General features: G+C 42.4%; 1 protein-coding gene across 4 annotated transcripts in view; it reads left to right on the top strand.

The window, feature by feature from the left end:
- The window catches only part of Plch1 (phospholipase C eta 1), a 221,904-nt gene that overhangs the window by 4,541 nt on the left and 197,771 nt on the right, over nt 1-19,592 (top strand). For 2 of the 4 annotated variants that reach the window (XM_076574186.1, XM_076574184.1), the window contains exon 1: nt 1,282-1,417. The exons of the other annotated variants lie outside the window; for them this stretch is intronic. The gene's annotated coding sequence lies outside the window, so the exon portion shown is untranslated. Of the gene's footprint in view, nt 1-1,281; nt 1,418-19,592 lie in introns of those variants that run through there. 4 annotated transcript variants of the gene reach the window in all.

Here is a 19,592-nt window from a genome sequence, read left to right as displayed (position 1 = left end):
GAAGAAATTTGGAACTTGAGACTAGGTTTGCCCACCTCCACGTTCCATTATATCATACTGCCACTCAGGAATGCAAGAACACATTTAGGCAAAACACAGTTGGTTTTATTTTCAAATTCCCCACTTCATATAAAGTACAGATAGGTAAAGTATTTCTGCTGTGCGGTGAGTAGAGAAGATTCATTCTGGAGGATAGGGAGGATAGGGTTATAAATTTAGGTCTGGTTCCAGAAGAACATCCAAGGCTTTGTTTATAAACTGTGTTGGCTATTTGTTTAGAAGTGAGTTTGATGTTTAGGTTCCTTTCTTTCCACATCAAAGCAGACCACTTATCACTTCTGGTCTGTTGTCATCTTGTGTTAGATCTGAGAGGACCCTTCACCAACTTAATGCCTGTCTTCTGACATGTCAAGACAGAAATCTTGGTTTTATCTTAGATAACCTTTGCCTGTTTCTTTTCCTTGAGGTAGTATTGTGAAACTTGCTCCAGGAAGGAAGACGAGCTTTGACTAAAATGCTTTTCAAATTTGGGATCAGAATCACCTTGGATAGTTGCTGAAAATGCCTGAAGTCAGGCCAGAAGCTGGTGTTTTGGCCACCCTTAAACCTCTGTGCTGTAGTGCTGGGAGCGTGTGATGGGATTACAGATTGCAGAGTCACAGTACTTTCTGATGCTTCTTTATCCCTGGAAAAACGGAGGCTCAAGCATGTCCCTGCCCATACAGCCGCTTGTGGCTGGGCTGCAGCTGGGTTGGGACTGGAGTCCAAGTCAGTAGTAGTCCTTGATATAACCCACACACAGCCCCGCCTGCCCTCTGTCTTCCTTCTCCCCATTGTCTGGTTTCAGCTAGTTCCAAGCCCTTCTCCTTCTCTTCTTTTTTGGCAAGGGTCTCAAGTAGCCCAAGCTGATCTTGAACTGAAGGTTTAGCTGAGGATGGCCTTGGACTGACTCCCGATCTTCCTACCTCCTGAATACGGGGCTTACAGTGGTGCACCTCCGTGCCTACCTTGAGTCATTTTCTACAGCTCTTCTCTCTGTGGCTGTGTCTTTGGCAAGGAACTTAACTAACCTGTCCAACTAGTCAGGTGCTGGGGCCCACCTGTTAAATTGCACTGTACGTCTGGAAGGTCTCATTTAGTGCCAGTGCATGGGAGTTATTGATTAACCAATGAAAGACCTCGTGGTTTCTTTTCACCAGTCTTCATTTCCTGTTGCTAGTCTACGAGAATCAAACATTCAAATTCAGCTTCCCACTTCCTTCTTCCCGCCTCTTGGATGTAGTAAAGAGGCCTCCGGACCTCAGAACAGATCTCCATGGAGTGAGTGCTAGTAAAATCTCTGTGAAATTACCCGGAGCAGAAACGTGGACGATCTGTGCAGGGTTTCCAGGGACCAGAATCCAGGAGCAGAGGTGAAGTGAGTTGATTTCCTGGTAATTGTGTACAGTTCAGTTTTCTAGACGTCTTGCTTTCTTCTGCCAACAGTTCTTTCTTAACTGTCAGTGGAACGAGAGGCATTGAAAAGAAAATATTATGTTTTCAGAAGAGATTTGTTTATAGACAAAGGTAATTGGTTCATATAAGGGAGTTAGGATTATCGAAATAGTCCTTTGGTTTTTATTTCAATTTCATATAACCATTGATATTAGAAGGCGAAAAGGGAGGGGAGAGGAAAAAAGTCTTTTCTTATATGCACATAAAATATCTCTGGACAGAAGCACAAGAGACCAGTAGAACGGCTTGCTGAGTGATAGACGGCAGGAGCAAACTGCTCACTGTATAACCTTTCTGTGACTCTTGAATATTTAAAACTGTTAACATAAAAAAAATCATTGGCTTTTCAACAATAAAGAAAAATATGCATTTACCTCCAAGTCCTTAGATGTAAGAGGCTGGGAAACAATCGTAAAAAGAAGAGAAGCAGTGCTTACTCTTTTTGAAAATCTCATCAAAATTCACACTCAGTGATGTTTGTTTCTTTTTGAGACAAGGTCTTTTAGGTAGCCCCGGCTAACTCACAATGTGGTAGCCCAGGCTGCCCTCAAACTCATGACAGTCCTTCTGCCCCAGTCTTGGGAGGGCTTAGGGCTTAGATTTCAGGCACACATCATCATATGGGCCATATTTAGTAATTTTTTTAAAATTGGTGTGCTCTAAGCTCTTGACACTGCCAGGAGATTTGTTTTGTTTTTAATATTTTTCCTTTTTCTCACAAAGCCTGCCTATTGGCTGCAGATAGACTCAGTGGACTGTTGGCAGTCAGTGTTTGTACAGTGAAGTTAGAAAGCCGTTCTTCCTTGTCTTTTTATCTTACCCACTACTTCTTTTCCCACTGTAGAGACCTCTTGAATACTCCTATAGTTTCCTGAGCAGTTTCTGAATGGGCATCACAGACATGTTTTCAGAAAGGGGGGAAAATAAAGAGTTTGTATACAAATGCTTTCCTCTGAACTACAGCTTTTCTCGCTGTAAATAGCTTGTGAATTGGACGAATTTGCTGCTTACTGGGTGAATCATTGAGATACAGTGTTAGAAGAAAGTGAGCACGAACTGTGGACCAGCTTTCCTTTCATTTGTCAAAAGAGAGAGATGTGAAATCTGTTATTTAGTGTCCAAGTTTCGATCAAAGGCAGAAAGCCGACAGTTCTCGGCACAGACCTGAACAATCTTCCCGCACATCTGGTCCAGTACTTTTTCTCACAGAATTCTTCTTGTTGCTCTGTAAATTCTCATTCACTGGGAAAGAACAGTGTTTTTATTCTGAGTAGCTCACACATTCTCATACACATATGCTTATTATTATTATTATTATTATTATTACAGTGTCTTCCTATGTAGCCCAGGAGGGCCTTGAACTTTTGAGCCTCCTGCCTTAGCTTCCTGAGTGCTGGGACTTCAGGCCTAGCCATAACACCCAGCTTGAAAAGAAAAAATTGAAAGTGTTTTTAGTGCATGTTCTGTCTCTTAGCCCTTTAGATGGTTCCTTCCTAGACCAAAAGCATCATTTGTTTCTTTTCAAAGATATAATTAATTAATTTATTTATTTGTAGATTTAGTTATTTTGTTTTTGCCTCTGTGTATGTATGTACATCAAATCTGTGCCTGGTGCCCTTGGGGTTCAACAAAGGACGCCGGTTCCTTCTGGAACTGGAGTTATGGATGGTTTTAACCACTATGTGCATGCTTGGAATTGAACTTGGGTCCTGTGCAAGAGCAGCACATGTTCTTAACTGCTGAGCTATCTCTCCAGCCTGGCGTAGTGTATTTTATATCCTTTGGTGTGCTGATGGGCTGGGCATGCTGGTGTGCTTGTAATCCTGGTGCTAAAGAGGGTGAAGCCAGAGGACTGTGACATTAAGGCCACTCTGGGATACATCAGGAGATTCTCTTTTAAGAAAAAAAATTCAAATGATAGCATACCATCCACACATTTTTTCCCTTTTCTTTAGTGCTGCTGAGGACTGCACCCAAGGCCTCACACACAGTAAGCAAGCACTCTATCACTGAGCTATATGCTCATATGCTCAGCCTGATTTTTGCATTTCACACTTTCCATGTATTTTTATCATCCCATACTAACTTATATACAGCTTCATTATTTAAAGAACTATTTATTTTTTTAACGTGTGTGTGTGTGTGTGTGTGTGTGTGTGTGTGTGTGTGTGTGTGTGTCAGAGGACACCTTTGTGGAGTCAGTTTTCTCCCCATTGTGTGGGGCATACAGTTTAAACTCCAGTCGTTAGGTTTGTCAGCAAGTGCCTTTATCCACTGAGCTGTCTCCGTGGACCCTGAATTGTGGTCCTTTTCACTCTTCCTTTCCCGTTTTTCACTCCTTCTCCCACGGAAACCCTTTTTTCCAACAAGCCCTCCCCCCTACCCCCCCACCCCCGTTACTTTGACGTCTTTTGTTTCTGGAACCACCGAGTTGACTTACGGCTGCCTGTATCAGCATGCTGTTACTTCCCGGAACATGAGCCACACTCACCAGTGGCTACACCACTGAAGAAAATGACCCCCTCTTCCCTTGTATCTGTTGGCATTCAGGCCCGCCCCATGGGGACCCGCCCAGCGTCCTGGCGTCAAGTCCCCTTTAAGAGGAAAAAACGCTTCCTCTTTCTTTCTTCTTCCTCTTTCCCTCTCTCTCTTCAGGAGGCTGCACGACCTCCGCTTTCCTTTTTCTCTCTCTCTTTCTCTCCCCCTTCTCCTCTCCTCCCTTCCCCCTCTCCTCCCCCTTTAATAACAAAACTTCCCACGTGGATGCTGTGCCTGCATGGTGTGAGTAACTTTCCGCGTGGGGCCATACCCCCTCGGATGCCGCCCCCATGGCGTGTCTCCATGGCTCAGACCTGCCGAGGCCTCTCAGACAGTCCCACCTTGAGGGGTGGGGCCTCATAAGCTCCTCCCCAACTATGATAAAGTGAGGATGGGTCCAGTGTTGTGTGAGTCTTGTGCAGGTAACTATAGTTGCAGTGAGTTCACAAGTACAGTGACTGTGTCCTGTCCAGAAGTCAGTATTTCCTAGAACTCCCCGGCCCCAACCTCTGGCCCTTCCGTTCTTTCTGTTTCATCCTCTAAACTGTTCCCTGAGCCTTGCAGAGGCGATTAGAAAATTTATTGGCATTCAGGGTGATTATTGATGAGTAAGGACTGCTTTGCTGTCCTTTTATAACTTATTTCTAGTTAATTTGTAGATCCTTTCTTCCTTCCATTCTCTCGTGCTTCTTCCATATCCTTCGTGGTTAAATGGTTTTCTTAGCATGCTTTGACTTTTAAAAAATATTTTGTGCATTTTCTAACCATTTCTGTTTTGCTTTTACAATGGTCCTTGTATAACACATCTTTGAGTTATAATAGGCTGTTCTGAGGGGATAACTTAACTTAGATAGCATTAAAAACTCAAGTGGAGGTGCATGCCTCTAGTCCCAGCACCTGAGAGGTGAGGGCAACAGGGTCAGGGGTTCAAGGTTAGGCCTGGCTACTTAGTGAGTCTGAGGCCAGCCTTGGCCACTTGAGGCTCTGTCTCAAAACACTCCAACAAAGCCAAAAACTAAGAACCCCAAATAACAACCACACCTCAAAATAGACAAATCTAACTTATTTATTCCACTCCTCCATCATTTTCTGTTTTATTTTTTACCAGATTATCTTTTTTTTTTTTTTTTAAATTTATTTATTATATATACAGTGTTCTGCCTGCATGTGTCCCTACAGGCCAGAAGAGGGCACCAGATCTAATTGCAGATGGTTGTGAGCCACCATGTGGTTGCTGGGAATTGATCTCAGGACCTCTGGAAGAGTACTGGCTGCTCTTAACCACTGAGCCATCTCTCCAGCCCCAGACTATCTTTTGAATATTATAATTTTACATTATATATTCCTTAAAAAGTTATTATTGCTAATATTTTAATAGTTTTTATCTTTTTTTTAAGTGATTTCATTTATTTAGTTTTTTTTTTGAGACAGAGTTGTTGGAATTCCTGGCCACTACCCCATCTATATGACCACACATACGCTGTCCAGTAGCCAGGCAAGATGTTTAGTCATTCCAGGACTTTATGTCCTATGTAATCTCCGTACTGCGTGATTGCTAAAGCAGCGTGAGCACATAATCTATGTGCGTGCGTGCATGGTGTAGCTACACAAGCCCATATGCGCTTGTGTGTGGGGAATCCATAAAAAGTGAGTCACAGGCCCCTCCCCACTCTTCTTCCTCTCTCTCCATGCACAATTGGCCATAGGCCTAAGCACATTCCCCTCTGTTCCTTCTCTTAATAAACTCTTATAGTGGGTTTTGTTGTGCCTCATGGCTTTTCTCACACGGTAAACAGCACTGCTTAATGAATAACACAGCGCCACCTAATAATAACTAACAAGACTCTCTCTACAGAGTCCTAAAACTCACCATGATACCAGGATGGCCTCGAACTCCCAAAGATCTACCTACACCTCTGTCTCCCAAGTACTGGGATTAAAGCCTTGTACCTCCAGGCCCGGCGAGATTTATTTTATTTTTAAATTATGTGTATGTGTTTGTGTGTGTGTTGTGGGATATGTGCATGTGAGTGCAACTGGCCACAGCAGCCATAGGTGTTGGCTCTCCCTGGAGCTAGAGTTAGAGGTCGTTGTGAGCTGCTTAACTCTGATGATGGGAACTGAACTCAAGTCCTTCGGAAGAGCAGTGCGTGCTCTTAGCTTGGAGCCATCATTCTATCCCTTTATGTTTAAATTTTTATACTAACGAATATCAATCACTTATATACATAATGTCATGAAACTATTAAAATATTCATCCTCTGCCCAATGCAGTCATTGCTTTTGTGCTACTGCATAGTGTCATTTCCTCTGAGCTCGAATAACCTACCCTCCTTTAGCATTTCTAGAAGCAAGGATTTGGTAGTTGAGGTGGTTTGAATGAGAATGGCTCCCATAGGCTCCTATATTTGAATGCTGAGTCACCAGGAAGTGGCTCTATTTGAAATTATTGCAAGGATTCAAAGGTGTGGCCTTGATGAAGGAAGTATGTCGCTGAGGGTGGGCTTTAAGGTTTCAAAAGCCCATGCCAAGCCCGGAGACTCTTTGTCTCTGCATGAGGATCAGGATGTGGCTCTCAACTCGTTCTCCCGCACCATGCCTGCCATACCAGCCACCATGCTTCCTGCCATGATGACAATGGACTAGGCATCTGAAGCTGTAAGCCAGCTCCCAGTTTTATTTAATAAGAGTTGTCTTGCCGGGCGGTGGTGGCCCACGCCTTTAATCCCAGCACTCGGGAGGCAGAGGCAGGCGGATCTCTGTGAGTTCGAGGAAAGGCACAAAGCTACATAGAGAAACCCTGTCTCGAAAAATCAAAAAAAAAAAAAAAAAGAGTTGTCTTGACTTTGATGTCTCCCCATAGTGATAGAACAGTGACTCAGATGGTGGTGTTAGGTTTCTTCAGCCTTATTATCTGGAACAGCCTGAAGTCTTCCTCATGTCTGAAGGATGTCTTTATTGGATGAAGTATTCACAGTTGTTGGGATTCCTCCTCTTAAATTCATCTCTTTTAATCTATCATTTCATTCCCTTCAGACTTCTAAGGTTTCAGCTCAGCGGTAAGTTGCTAGACTTCTTGGAACTTCTGCATACAATAGATAGATACATAGGTAGGTAGATAGATAGACAGACAGACAAATAGATAGATAGATAGACAGGTAGACAGATAGATAGGTAGGTAGGTAGCTAGGTAGGTAGATATATTTCTTTCTTTTCCTGCTTTTAGGATTTTCTTCTTGCTTTTGATTTTTGACGTTTTAGTTAAGTATATCTTAGTGTATATAATCTTACTGATTGACTCTGATTAGAGACCTTTGACATTTTCCTACTTGTATACTTATATTTGAAAAATTTTGATTTGAAAAGTTTTATGCTAAAATTTCTCTTCCTCCCCCCCCCCAACCTTCCTTTCTTTTAAGACAAGGTTTCACTGTGTCACCCCAGTTGGCCTAGAATTTATTATGTAGACCCGGATGACCTTAAACTTAGAAGACACCCCCTCCTCTGCCTCTGCTTCCCCAGTGCCTGCATTAAAGGTATGTACTACCACACCTGGCTATTACTTCCTTAGATAAGTTTCTGGGCTCTTTGTCTCTCAAATATTTCTCTTTAGCTCTGATTATTTACTCATTGGGTACTGTCCTGTCAATCAGCAAGCTTTCTTTGTTTCTTTTTTCCTCTCATATTTTATACCTTCTAGGAACCTGTCTCTGAGTTTACAGACCTACCCCTGCTCCTTTTGTTTGCTTGATTACTTCTGCTATTTCACTTTTTTTGTTTAGTTCATTGTGTTTTTCAGTTCTTAAATTTTATTATTTTAAAATAACTTAAATCTCTGTTAAATTTCTTGTTTCAGCCAGTTATTATTTTCCTGATTTCATTGAGTTATTTTCCTATATTTTCTTGATGTTCACTGAGTTTCTGGGTTTTTTTGTCAGGTAGTTCACAGTCTCCACCAGCATGGGCTACTGGTGTTTTATTTTGTTCCGTTGGTAGTATCATGCTTCCCTGATTGTTTTTGGTGCTTATGGTCATGCATTGGTATCTATATGTTTAAAGAACTTATCTTGTCTGTTAGAGATTCTGCGCGGATTGTCTGTTGTGGTCTGGTATGTAAGTGTGCTTGCTACAGGCTGATGTGGTACAGGTTGGTCAGCAAGGTTGGTCATGCATCTCAGGGTTGGTCCTAAGGGTTGGAGCTGAAGCTCCAATTCAGTAGATTTGTCCTGGGTGTTGGACTCAGGGCCCAGGTCCATGAGGGTTGTCTTAGAGCTCGAGTCCCTAGGGCTTGGTCTATTGCATTGGTGCAGCATAAACTTAGTACTATTGAGGCACATCCAGAGCTTGCTGTGGTCCATCTGCCAGGCTTGTTAATTTCATGGAGCTGAATTCACTTGGTAAGTTGGAGCCTGGGTATAGAAGCTTGCCTGGCACCAGAGTGGGAGCTGGGTGCTAGTTTGTACCATTGGCACAGAATTTGAAATTATAAGGCCCTCTCAGATTGAAAGTTAGTGGCAGAGGCAAAGTCTAGTGCTTGCTTCCTTTATCTTCTCCCTTAAGGAGGGTGTCTCCATGCTCTGCTGCCTAGGGTTTGGAGGAGGGATGATATCACTAATGGGAAACTTCCTCCCACTCTCTGTGTCTTGCTAGGTTTCTATTGTTATGAAGAGACACCCTGACCATGGCAACTCTTATAAAGGAAAACATTTAAGTGGGGCTGGCTTATAGTTCAGAGGTTTAGTCCATTATTGTCATGGTGGGAAGCATGGCAGTGTGCAGGCAGACATGGTGCTGGAGAGGAAGCTGAGAGTTCTACATCTGAATCTGCAGGCAGGAGAAAGAGAGAGTGCCACTGGGCCTGGATTAAGCACTTAGAAACCTCAAAAACCAACTCCAGTGACGCTTCTTCCAACAAGGCCACACCTCCTAATAGTGTCATTCTTTATAAGCCTATGGGGGCCATTTTCTTTCAAACCACCACACTCTTGAATGTGGCTTTTTCTTATTTCTATGCTACACTGAGGTGCTGCAATCTTTTGTTTGACTTCTTAGGTCTTGGGAAGTTACTGTCATGCATTGATAGTTGTTCAAGTTGATTTATTTGTGGTTAGGTGTCTATCAGAAAGCCAGAGTCACTATCTTAAAAACAACAACAACAACAATCTCTTTGTGTGTGTAGTGTACGTGTACATGTACATGTATGAAGGCTAGGGGTTGACATCTAGTGTCTTCTGTCACTCTCCACCTTATTTTTTGAGACGGCCTATCATTGAACCTTGAACTTACTGATTGGCTAGACTGGCTGACCAGTAAACTACAGGGATCCACCTGTCTCTGCCTCCTTCAAGTACTAGGGTATCAGATGCTGTGCTACTGTATCCACAGATTTTATAATGTTTTGGAGATCTGAACTCAGATTTGTTTGCTCAGTATGCACTTGACTAACGGAATCATCTCCATAGCCCCTATTCTACTATCTTGCTATTTCTTTAATGGATGAATATTTTTTAGTTCATGGATGTACTGTGATTTAACCAAATTAATTGGTAATTAGTTTGCCTTCAGTTATATGCAAACAAATGCTGAGAATAACATGGTATTTGCACAGTTTTGCACAAGCCCAAGAATGGTTATAAAATTTTTTGAAACAGTATCGCTGAGTCAAATGTATATACATATTCTGACTAGTTTTATATCAACATGGCACAAGCTAGAGTCATCAGAGAGGAGGGAGCCTCAATTGACAAAATGCCTCCGTAAGATCGGGCTGTAGGCAAGCCTGGTAGGGCATTTTCTTAATTAGTGATTGACGTGGGAGGGCCCAGTCCACTGTGGGTGGTGCCACTCCTGGGCTGGTGGTCCTGGGTCCTATAAGAAATCAGGCTGAACAAGCCATAGGAACAAGGTAATAAGCAGCACCCCTCTATGGCCTCTGCATCGGCTCCTTCCTCCAGGTTCCAGTCCTGTTTTAATTCCTGCCTTGGCTTCCCTCGATGGGTATGTAAGCCAACGAACTCTTTCCTCCCTAAGATGCCTTTCACGGTCTTTCATCACAGTCATGGTACCTCTAACTGAGACAGTACATTTGTAACTTTGGTAAGGATTGGAACATTGGTCTCCAAAGAGTCTGAACAAGTTTTATTCCTATAGGAAGTGTATCACATGTGATGATCTCTCCACCACTGACCCAGTATTGCTGCGGCACTTCATGAAAATTTAGTTTTTTGCTAATCTGATAGATAAAATTGTGTGGATGAACCTTGCTTTTCTCCTTTTTACTATGGATTACTGGATAATTTTTTTGTATATTATTATGTGGGAGGTCAGCTCCCACCTTTTAAAGAGCTCCTATGAGGAGGAGAGAGGGATAAAAAACTTTTAGATAGAAAGATAGCAGAGAGGTGAAAGACAGAAACACAGGAGAGCTTCGGGAGGACCTGGATCAAAATCCAATGGTCTCTTCTGTCTCTTCAAAAGGGCTATTTATAACAACATCAAAGGGAGAGGCAAAAGACCTGCCCCTTGCTAGTTCAAAGCACACCACACAGCCAAGTATAGACTTTTCCAAACACCTGGTAACCACTCCTGTGATCAAATCATCCCCTTATGTAGCCCGGCTGGGTAAAGCAATCTCAGATTGTCACTAGGAAACCTCTGTGGGTCTCTACATTATTGAAGTTTTTTTTCTTTTTCTTTTTTGCTGTGCTGGGGATTAGAGTGGGGGATTTGTGCTCCACAGATAAGCACAACACTGTTGAGCCACACCCCTGTCCAGCTAATTTCTTTACACATTCGTTATTATAGCACATTGATTTAACCAGCATATTGATAATATGCCTTGATAATTGGTATGGTTTGGATGTGGTTTGTCCATTGACCCAAAACTCATACTGAAATTTGATTGCCCTTGTGGCAGTGCTTCAAGCCAGGCTTTTAAGAGGTAATTAGATTATTAAGAGATTAGTATCATTCTTGTGGGACCACGTTCTTGCTTTAGTTTCGTGGAACTAGAATGGTTACTGTAAGAGTAGATGGTTACAAAGCCAGTCTGCCCTCCTTACTTGGTGCCTTTTGCATGTGCCAGCTTGTCCTTTTGTTTCCTCTCTGGAGTAAAGTGGCTGGGCCCTTCAATGGTGCTTTGCTTTTAGACATCCCAGAATCCAGAATCTGGAGCCCAGATAAACTGCCTGACCATCCTTCCTGACTCCCTCCCTCCCTCCCTCCCTTCCTCCCCCCCCTGAATCTTTATTTCTTAGTTTTTGTCTTGTCTTGTGTATCCTAGGCTGGTCTCCAACTTGCTGATGATGATCTTGAACTCCTGACCCTCCTGCTTCCCCACCACCCCCAAGTGCTAGGATAGCAGGCATGCCCAGCTTTTAAACTTCTATTCTTTATAGACTGTTGAGACTCAGGTTCTATGTTACAGCAGCAGAAAATAGGCCAAGATGAGTTTTTTCATTGATAATTGACAATAAGTTTTAAAGCATCCATTATTTCTTTGTTCTAAAACGTCTGTCCTAATATAATATTGTTTTCCCCCATTTAAACTTAGGGATATTTTGATAGCTGAGTATAACCTTTCAGGACCTTTCCCCCTCCTGCTTTCATGCCTTTTTATGATTCCTTTTTTTATCTGCTTCATTTTCCATCTGTCATGTATGTTGCTTTTTCATGTGCAGGTTTTACATGCATCTTCAGTTTTTGTGACCTATTCTTCATTAGCATCTCAGTGGCTGGGACAGCATTCAGGCTTCTCCCCAACCCTTCCGTATCTGTAGTGTGCATTGTAGGGCTCAGTGCATACAGGTTATTTACTTGATTCATCAGTAAATGGGGCACAAATAGGAGAAGACCTTCTTTGACTCATCCTGTTACCTAGTTTGGAAGGAGGAGAGATGCTCCTTGACTGGAAGTTTAATTTCCAGAGCAAGGCATTCTCTTTCTGGAGCCAAACGCATTTAGGCTGGATGGTAGGGATGTAGGCAATAAGGAGAATCTAATGCTCCCAGATGATAAGCTTCATTTACTCACTGGTGAGCCGGGAAGTGGAAAGAAGAAGGATGGATGAATTGGGGGAATCCTAGGTATCTGTTCTCTGGGGGGATACCCTTCTTTGAGATTAAATATTAGGCACCCTTATGCATGCAGGAATAGGTTGGATAGTATTGGCTTATTTATTTATTTTGTGCGTGGTTGGATGTATGTGAGGTTTATGCACATGTGCATTTATGGAGGCCCGAGGAGGACATTGAGTGTCCTGCTCTGTCACTCTCCATCTTGGGCAGGTATGGTCATGCTTGGCTTTTACATTGGTGCTGTGACCCAAACTCATGTTCTTATGCTGGTGAAGTGCAGGCTCTTACCTGTTGAGAGCCATCTCTCCAGACCTCAGATGATTAGTTTAGAGACAATTGGTGTGAATCAAGATCTTTGGATGCCAGAATGACAGGTAAGTATAGGATTTGTGTGTTATTAGGGATTTTAGATGAGACTGAATATGTCAATATTGGGCTAGAGCTCAAGATTAATAATGTCTACCGAGAATTCAAAGATCTAATTACCAGACACTGTTGCTTTGGGTATTAGTTTTTCAATGTAGTTTTTTTTTTTTTTTTTTTGTATTTTCAAGACAGGGTTTCTCCATGTAGTTTTGGAGTCTGTCCTGGAACTCACTCTGTAGACCAGGCTGGCCTCGAACTCACAGAGATCCCCCTGCCTCTGCCTCCCGAGTGCTGGGATTAAAGGCGTGCGCCACTGCCAGGCTTCAATGTAGTCTTAATATTAAGTCACTTGGTGTGCCCTCTGCAGTAGGACTTTCTTTTCCACCACCAGCCCCAAATAATGACATGGAGACTTAGTATTAATTATGAATGCTCAGCCTTAGCTTAGGCTTGTTCCTGACTAGTTCTTACAACTTATATAACTTATAACTTAAACTAACCCATTTTTTTTAAATCCACATTCTGGAGCATAGTTTGTTACCTCATCTCGGCGCTGCCCATACTGCTTCCTTCACATCTGGGCTCGTGACTCTGCCTTTCTTCCTAGAGTTCTCTCTCTGCTCAGAAGTCCTGCCAATACCTCCTGCCTTGCTATTGGCCTGTTAGCTTTTTATTACACCAGTCACAGCAATGTATTTCCACACAGTATACAACAGCCCACTTTTAAGATGAGGGTCACTCCTACTGTGAGGGTAGGAGGTGGAAGGACCGCTAATCTGGGAGTCTGGGTTTTCCTCGTGTCCCTGCAGGACTAACAGGGTTCTCCTTCAAATATTCTCTCTCTCCCTGCCCGCCTATTCCCACCACCCCCCCTTTTTTTTTTATTCAGAATTGCACAGAGCTTTGGAGTGGAATCTTTGAAGCTGTATAATTTTTGATTAAATCTCAGCACTGTTGGTTGAGAGCTGTAGGTCCTTAGGTGATCTTAAATCTTTGTTTGTTTTAGTTTTCTAACTGTAAGACATGGATAATAGCTATGTCTTTATGACTTTGGGATAGTTATTTGTGAAACGCTTCCCATGATACTTGGCCCAGGGACTATTGCAGTGTATTAGCAATTGTGACAAAGTGGCACCGAGGCGTACATTTTGGGATTTGTTTAGGTGCTGATTTGGCTTTGGAGCTGCAGAGCTCTGAGCTCTGAGTGAGCTTTCCTGGTTGGTTTCTGTTTCTAATACCACTTGTGGGTATCCACCAGAGAACATTACTCAGACATAGGTTTAAGCCAAAAAAAGTCTTTATTCGCTGCATGGCGACTATACTGATTGTTCAGGATCTCAGTGTAGCCCTGAGTCTTTCACAGGGTGAGATTTTAAGCACAAAACCATATTCTGGGTTGACATACTTCTGTAAACGAGAACAGTTAGCTAGAAGCAGAACTACAGAAGCCAAAAAGCAAGGCTAGTACATTTAGAGACTTTTCCAGAACTATATGAATTTTGATGGTTTAGGTCTTTTCATTTTGGCCGGTGATACTGTGTTTTTTTTTTTTTTTTTTTTTTTTTTTGGTTTTTCGAGACAGGGTTTCTCTGTGTAGCTTTGCGCCTTTCCTGGATCTCGCCTTGGAGACCAGGCTGGCCTCGAACTCACAGAGATCCGCCTGGCTCTGCCTCTCGAGTGCTGGGATTAAAGGCGTGCGCCACCACCGCCCGGCGGTGCTGAGTTTTATGGCTATTATGGAATCAGTTGTGCTAAGGTCTGGGGGCATACTAAAGTCTGGTGGCCTGTTACATATTGAAATAATTTTATAATACCAGGTAAATTAAATCATTTTCTTAAATTAATAGCTCAGGTGAAAGCTAAGTAAAGAGGAGCCAATTGAAAACTAAAGCTGACCTTTGCCTTGAAGTTAGCTGCCAAACACGGCCAGTGAGACGGCCCCACAGGTAAAGGCACCTGCCACCACGTCCAACAACATGAGTTCTATCTCTGGGACGCACATGGTGAGTCCTGCAAGTTGTTACACACATAAATAAACAAACAAATGCAAGTAACTTTTTTTAAAAAAATATTTTCTGAAAAAAATCCACAAATTATTTCAACTTTAATTTTCATGGCTGCAGGAGATAAAAAGACAAGGCTAGATACATTTGAACAAAATGCCTCTGGTATTGTAGAATATAGTTGGAATTTTCTTTGGGCCACCAACCAGCTCCCAAATAAAGATACGGAGACTTAGTATTAATTATGCATGCTTGGCCTTAGCTAATGCTTGTCCCACTAGCTATTATAACTTAGTTTAGCCTGTTTCTATTCATCTATGTTTGCCTTGGGGCTTTTTACCTTTCTTTCATTCTGTATGTCCTGCTTTCCTGCTTCCTCTGTTCTGGCTGGCCGGCCCCTGCTGTCTCCCTTGGGTCTCTTCTTCTTTTTGCCCCTGAGCCTAAATTCTCCCTGCCTGGAAGTCCCGTCTATATCTCTTCCCTTGCTATTGGCTGTTCAGCCTTTTAATTAGACCATGTTGTGTGATATTTTGATCATATTCTGACAATAAAGCTTGCTTGGAGTCAGAGGGCAGAGCTAGCCACTAGATGACCAGAATTAATCCTAGAGGTTTTGGAGGACAGGACAGATCGGAGACTGGAAATAGTAAGGCAGGGCAGAGAGAGAATCCGAGCCCTTTTGGATGGAGGAGGGAAGATGTAGGAAGTCCCCGGTGGCAGCTCCACTGCTTCTCTGATCTTTCAGGTTCTTACCCCCATATCTGACTCCCGATTTTCTATTGGTAAAGAATAATTAGGTACACACATCAAGACCAGTCAGGTGCCTTAGGCAGACAAGATAAACAGCAACACATCTTTACATAATTAAACAAATGCAACACATCTTTGCATAGTTAAACAAATATTCTGCATCATTTCCCTCTTTTCGTCTAAATAAAAAGAAATGTTTTAACTCTAACATAGTAAAACTATGCACAGTAAGAACAATTATCAAATCAGAATTACATTCACAATATCCAGTCCATTTGTATTTGGCAAATTTGGAGAAAGAACTGTATCATTTACCCTATCTTAGTCAGTGGAAAGTTTTATACTTAAGCCATTTTCTATCATAACTTTTATTACCATTCAAAAATATCTTTTTAGACCTTAAAACATCTTCTTAGATAAGCAACTTAAGCTTTTATGTTTCTCAACCATATAAACTTTGCATCTCTTATGTGAGTTTCTTTTCTAAATTTGGTAACAAGGAAAACTATAACTATAATTATCTGGACTTAAATGCCATCAAAGACCTGGGAAGGATATAGTATTACCTGAGTAAACAGGAAGTTCAGGGCAAGCAACCTCTAAAGCTATAGAAATGACAAAGACATCTGGCTTCCTGGATAGTTACCCAAGGTTCCTCTGCAATGTTGGGGCATCCATCTTTGGCCTACAGGCCTAGGATATCTGATAGACTTTTCTATGAAGCAGGCATTTTGAAGGACTGTCCTACCTTGACTTGGCAAAGTTTGGCCATCTTTTTCCTTTGTGTTCTGCGTGTCCAATTTGTATAGTATACTGTTGGTAGTTGAGGCAAGGGCAAAATGGCTAGCTTTGCCACAATTAAAGCAAACTCCATATGGAGGTTCTTCAATGCCCATCATTCTTTTATGAAGTAGATTGGTGCTGCCAGCAGCAGACGTGTCTCACTGTCATGAAAAGCCTTAGATTATTAAACATCTTAAATGTCATATTCTGTATGTTTCTGAAGCATTTGAAGATCACCTATCTAAAATATATCTGTTTAAACTTGAAAATATACATAATATGACCACAAGTTTGATTGCTATAGATGACTAACTACTAACCTGTATTTCTCAATTATCCTAAGAAGAGAAAGAGGAATGGAGGTGGGTAGGGCCATGAGTGTAATTGGAGATAATCTAAAGTGATTTCAGTCTTAAAAGGACAAATATTACATGTTTTCTTTCATTTGTGAGTCCCAGACTTCACAGACTCGTAAAGTCATGTATGTACAGGTAACAAGAAAACGGGAGGGAAACTACTTAGGGGAATAGAGGAGAATAATGGGACAGGAAGGGGAGAGGAGGGGTGGGAGGGGAGAGGAGGGATGGGGGAGAGAAGAGGGATGGGAGGGGAGAGAGGAGGAATGGGGGGAGAGAGGAGGGATGGGGGAGAGAAGAGGGATGGGGGAGAGGAGGGATGGGAGGGGAGAGAGGAAAGATGCGGGAGAGAGAGAAGGGATGGGGAGAGAGAGGAGGATGGGAGGGATGGGGGGAGAGAAGAGGGATGGGAGAGGAGGGATGGGAGGGGAGAGAGGAAAGCTGGGGGAGAGAGGAGGATAGGAGGGGGAGAGGAGGGATGAGGGGAGAGAGGAGGGATGGGAGGGGGAGAGGAGGGATGAGGGGAGAGAGGAGGGATGGGAGGGGAGAGAGGAGGGATGGGGGAGAGAGGAGGATAGGAGGGGAGAGAGGAGGGATGGGGGAGAGAGGAGGATGGAGGAGAGAGGAGAGATGGGGGAGAGAGGAGGATGGGAGGGGAGAGAGGAGGGGTGGGGGAGAGAGGAGGGATGGGAGGGGAGAGGGAAGGAATGGGAGGGGAGCAAGAATGGGAGAGTATTGGAGTACCTCAGATAGGCTCAAAATGCATTACGTACTTGCATGAAAATGGCCTTATTGTAACCCTGTACAATAGAGACAAAAGACGAGACTTTTGGAAGTGGAGAAAAAGAGAAGCAATGGAGATTGAAGAAGGGGAGAAGTTGTGAGTAAAGCACATGTCAGCCACAGAAAATGACGATGCAACTTGAGCTGGAATGGAGACATAAGTTGGAAAAGCAAATGCGATTCCTGTGTCCTAAGGTTCCGGAACAGTTTGGGAAGAGACTAAAGATACCGATTATCTAGACTTTGATAAATGCATGTTAAACTTTACAAGAGAACAGATAGCTTCCTGCCTAGCAGAGGTTTGATGAAATGAGAAACTTAATCCTGAGGATCCAAGGGAAGATAGTAATATGGAAAATAATAAAAATTACAGGCTAATCTTCCTGAGGAACACACACGTAAAAGTCATAATCATAAGCAACATGAACAGCACAAACTCAGCGATGTGTAAAAAAGTGATGCACTCTGACAGGATTGGATTCATTTTGGAAATTGAAGTTGGAAAATTCACATTACCAGATTAACAGAAATATTTCAGGATTACATTATTAGATGCAGAGACAGTATAGTGTTTGATATTAAATTGTACAAAATGTTAAAAAAATCAAGAGACCTTTCTTAATATTTTAAAGGATATTTATAAATTCATATAATATATATTTATATGAATATGTAAATTATTTATAACTTGCAGTTGAAATTAAAGCACTTTGCTAGCATAGTGACCATTATTCTACAAAATACTGTATTGCATAATTAGTGGAGTATTGTATCTTATTTTTTCCCACATACCATTATTTCATGAACATTTTTCTATAAATTTACAAGTTCTTTGCAAATATAATTAAAACTATCCACACAACAATCAGTGCTTATTGGGTAATATTTGAGTATTTGTGTTCTTATTTTTCTGTGTCAAAAAATGTTGTGGTAGATATTGGCAATGCTCCAGTATTTGCAAAGCTTTATACCTTGAGCATGCTTAAAATAAGAGGGGATAAGTCATTTCACAATGTGCCGTGGGAAGAAAAGCCCCCAAAGTATGCAGATGAGAACTCTGTCACCTGTAGTAGTACTGTTTAAATTGGTTCTACCGCAATTATTAATTAATATTGTTTCTGCCGGTACTCTTTACTTTTGAAAAAAAAATAAAAGTTTTCAAACTTAAAAGTTTCACTGAGCTAGGATGTAGCTCAGCATAGATTGCTAGCCTAAGATGCACAAGGCCCTGTGTTCAATCCCCAGCCCTGCCAGAAAACATCTATTCCTTATGAATGTGAATATGAATTATTGAAACAAAAGGTACTGATTTTTTCAAGCTATACTTACTAAGTTGTTTATTTTTGTGTGTGTACATGCGTGTGCATATCGTAGGACACATGTGGAGGTCAGAGAAAAGCGTCATTGATGGTGGTTGTCTCCTTCTGCCTTCACAGGGCCTCAGGGGCGTGATCAGGGGCGCTGTAGAATCACCTTCGGCTACTGAGCCTTCTTTCCAGTCAACTTGTTTTATTTTTTTAAACCAGTTCATTCCATGGTAGCATCCTCATGTCCTAGGAGAGCTGAGGGAATCTCGTTGCCCATGCTCAGAGCATGTCAAGCCCCTGATTGCAAAGACAAAACAAAACAAAACAAAACAAAAAACCCGCCAGAAATGTGAGACTTAGTAATGTCTCCCGAGTGCCTTAAAAAAAAAAAAAAAAAAAAAATGAACGAGGTGCCCCTGTGTTTATTTCCCTCAGTCCGCCTTGTTGGAGGGCGGGGCTGTGGAAGTAGGCTATCTGCAGCAGAGCTTCTGCACTATCTACTTGGAAGCCAGTGGGAAGTGAAGGACAGGAGTTCCAATGGGACGGACACGTCTGGATGGCGTGAGGATCCCCTGACCTCACACTGCACCCTCCCGACTCCCACACCTCTGACTAATCCCAATTGCCTTAAAATTAATGAGGAAACGAGAGAGGGCCAAGTTTCTTTCAAATCTTAGCTTTTCACTGGATTTCATTTGAGACCTCAGGTTTTGGCCATCTTAGGGCACAGCAGCCCTCAAGCGTCCCTTGTGTCAGGCGTGAGGGTCAGGATGGAGTTCAAAGACCACCTTCCCCAGGACTTGCTGTTTTGAACGCATGCTGCCTTATGAACATTACTGTCAGGGGCTATTCATTTTGCCTTTTATCTCCCAGCAAGGCTTGATGAGAAGTGCAGTGAGCACTTTCCTGGGGATTCTGTGGGCTTTCGACGTTATTTAAATTTATAATTACAGATGAATGGATTGAGAGACTTAGGGGAAGATTTGCCTAATGCTGAGTGAAGGGCTCCAGAGAGCTTCTCATTTGCTGCTGCTCGGCCCACCCTACTGCCTTCCTTTCTTCCTATATTTCCTCCCACCCTCCTTTCTTGCATCCTTTTTTCTTCCTTTCATTCAGATAAGGCACAGAGTGGTGGAG

This window comes from Peromyscus maniculatus, chromosome 6 (genome assembly GCF_049852395.1).
Source record: "Peromyscus maniculatus bairdii isolate BWxNUB_F1_BW_parent chromosome 6, HU_Pman_BW_mat_3.1, whole genome shotgun sequence".
Taxonomy (NCBI): Eukaryota; Metazoa; Chordata; class Mammalia; order Rodentia; family Cricetidae; genus Peromyscus; species Peromyscus maniculatus.
This window is presented reverse-complemented; position numbering and strand designations above follow the sequence as displayed.